This window comes from Myxine glutinosa, chromosome 11 (genome assembly GCF_964187855.1).
Source record: "Myxine glutinosa chromosome 11, kmMyxGlut1.1, whole genome shotgun sequence".
NCBI classification, from domain to species: Eukaryota; Metazoa; Chordata; class Myxini; order Myxiniformes; family Myxinidae; genus Myxine; species Myxine glutinosa.
This window is the reverse complement of record NC_136271.1, coordinates 136,569,186-136,572,346: the sequence shown is the minus strand read 5'-3', so window position 1 is coordinate 136,572,346 and position 3,161 is coordinate 136,569,186.

Sequence of the window (3,161 nt, the reverse complement as noted above, 5' to 3'; positions counted from 1 at the left end):
TTGCGATGAGTGGATAGAATTTGGTCCATGTTGTCAGACAGTGAGATGTAAATTGAGTCATCACTATTTGGAGGACGGTACAGAACACATTTGAACAAAAAGAGGGAGTGGAGGGGAAGCCATAGCCAGAGGTACTCCTGGGGATGGGGTGGAGTGAGGGCAGTGTATGGAGAGTGAGGAAGAGAGTTTTTGATAAAGAGAGCAACTCCGCTGCCAGGGCGAGGCTCAGGTCTATCATACCAGAGGAGGGAGTAATTTTTATGGTAATTCTAATGGGTTCTAAAGGGTAACTATAAAGGGTTGTAAAGGGTAATTCTAAAGGGTGATTATAAAAGGTTCTAAACATAATTATAATGGTTTCTAATGGGGGTTTTTTGTGTGTACAAGATCGAGGCTCATGCAAAAGTTAACATTAATCACATAAAAACAAACTGACACATAAAACATAAGATGAAGGGAGCGGCAGACAGGATGGGGAGAGAGAGGGAAGCACACAAGTACAACAGCAGAGAACAGGGACATCGGGAGATCTGTGGGAGGGAGAAGGCTTGGGGGAAGGGGGGGAGAGGTAGAAAACACATGGACACTGCTACGACCTCCAGGAAAGAAGTCGGTATTTCAAAAAAGTGGATCTGAGGTGATTTAGCGGGGGTAGAAAAGATCAACGTTTTGGCTGGGGGAAGATAAGAGATGGTGGTGAACAGCTGTTGTAAAGACCTGGAGGGAGGAGTGGCATTGAAGAGAGTGTGGGAGTTTGTTCCAGAGGTGGAAGAAAAGAGGAATGAAAGAGTGAAGGTGAGCAGAGAAACTTGATTTTGGCAGTTTCACCATAAGAGGGTTGCTGGCAGATGTTGTGCATTCTACAGGAATATTTGGGGGACAGAGCACAGAGAGAGCTGGGGGAGCAAGGCCGGAGAGGAGTCGGTAGAAGACAGAAAGACCACCAACCTGCCTGCGGTGGGTGAGTGAAAGGCCCTCGGAGTTAGCTTCATCGTGGGAGATTCCAATGTTAATTCTAAAGGGTCCTAAAGGATTATAAAGGGTAATTCTAATGGGTTCTAAAGGGTAATTCTAATGGGTTCTAAAGGGTAATTCTAATGGGTTCTAAAGGGTAATTCTAATGGGTTCTAAAGGGTAATTCTAAAAGGTAATTCTCAAGGGTTCTATCGTTGTCAGCATCTGAAATTTCTGTAACTTGCATAGATTGGACACATACTACCAAATTGCACCACTTCCTTTGGACACAGGTGTGATTGGTTTCATCTATCTGCCTGTCTGGCAGTCAAACAAATTGAAAATCATTCCAAACAGCAAACGTAGTTTTTAAGGACTCATAAAGGACATGTGCAACACGGACACAAAACTAATATAACGTGTTAAATAAGTTGGTGTAAAAGACCATGGACAATCATTATTCAGAGAAAGATATAGGGATGGATTTACATGGTCATTTATGTGATTATACCTACCTTGTTTCCATAATTTTTGGAGTAACATCCCTACATCATTTTGCATTAAAAAAAAGTTTTTATTTCCTGTTTCTTTACTTTTAGAAATATATATATATATATATATATATACTGTATATATATATATATATATATACACACACATACAGTATATTGTTGCAGTTTTAGAACCCACACTTGTTGTAAATAAATAATTACTTGTAAATATCCCATGACATTAAAGGTTAAAGGTAGCACCCTTAGTTAGGCCACAGCAACACGTAGGCCACCTTAGAAATTCCAGTTATTTCATTATTATGTGTTTTAGTTAAGGCCGTGTTTCCAATAGTTGAATCTGCGTTGCATCAATCAAATAAGTAGTAGGCCCTTCTGTTCATTTTGCGACGTCCCTCTCCAAGCAATTCTGTTACGCGCCTTGGTTAGCGTTCGCTCAGGCGCCGCCATTGACCATGCGGTCGGCTCGAGGAAGAAGGGGGCGGGACGCCAAGGAAAAGGTGTGGCCACGTCAACTCACCATAAGGGCATGGCCAGTAAGCCCCCACCAGCCAACCAGGGCTGAGGAAAGATCGCTGGCGGGCGTAGTTTTGGAGCGCGCGTAGTAATCTTGGCACGTGTTATAAAAGCGCGAACGCAGAGCCCTTTCACAGAAGGTATACGGCGGCGCTCTTGTAAGAGGACTTCTTTCACAGGACTGCGCGGAGACGGCTGATTGAAAAGGAGTATTGGGAAAGTCGCTTGTTGAAGGACTGCTTTCTATGGTACTGCGCAGAAGAACCTTTGTAACGGGACTGATCCAGGAGCGCACATTGCGTAAGGACTCACTCGCTGGCGTTATAAGATAACCTTGGAGAGGGTGCGTTTGGCACAGCCATACAATTATTACGTACGCTGAAGCATCCCAGCCCCCCTGCTATATGTAAGGTCCGCTCGCGTCCAGCGATACACGCGAAGCTGCCTGCCGGGTTTTCGCCCACTGGACGGAGTCGACTGGAGCCCGGACCATCTACCTGGACCTTCCACCCTACCAGCTACAATCCCCGTGTGAGTGCGTATGTTTGTCTGGGGTCGTAAGTTAAGACTGCGTAGTTAAGACTGCCCTGTGTCCTGCTTCTTCTTCTTCCTTTCTTGTATATTTCTTTCCTTTCCTTTTCTTTTTGGTTTGTAAATAAATTACCTTGTTCTTTCTTGGTTTTCCCTAATCCGATCGCATCCGTCCTTTCTTTCAATTGAGTACCTGTGGGACGATTAGGAACCGCTACAATCGGGTTAGTCATTGTTAACGGCCTGAGTCGCGGCTCGCTTCCCTCGGCGTGTCCACTAACGCCGCGGCTCGGGCGGGGCTCATTTCCTCGCTTCCCGGAAGGTGCTGGTAATTAGGTAATAGGAACAATTCGGCCTACCACCCTATTCAGCGCTGACCGGAAGTGACGTCATAGCTCCAGGACTCGGGACGGCCAGCTTAAAGGACAAGGGGAGCGCCGACCCCTGAGATCCGTAACAATATATATATATATCTATATATATACAGACTTGGCATTTAATATGGAATTATTATTTTTTCTTGACTTGGGTTTACTTTCTGAACTCGGTATATCAATCTGGTGAGTTTCTTTTACGCTTCGGTGATTTCTTTGTTAAAAGAACCATGTCACTGATTGTCTGTCGCAGCAAGAAGTCAATAACAGGATTATA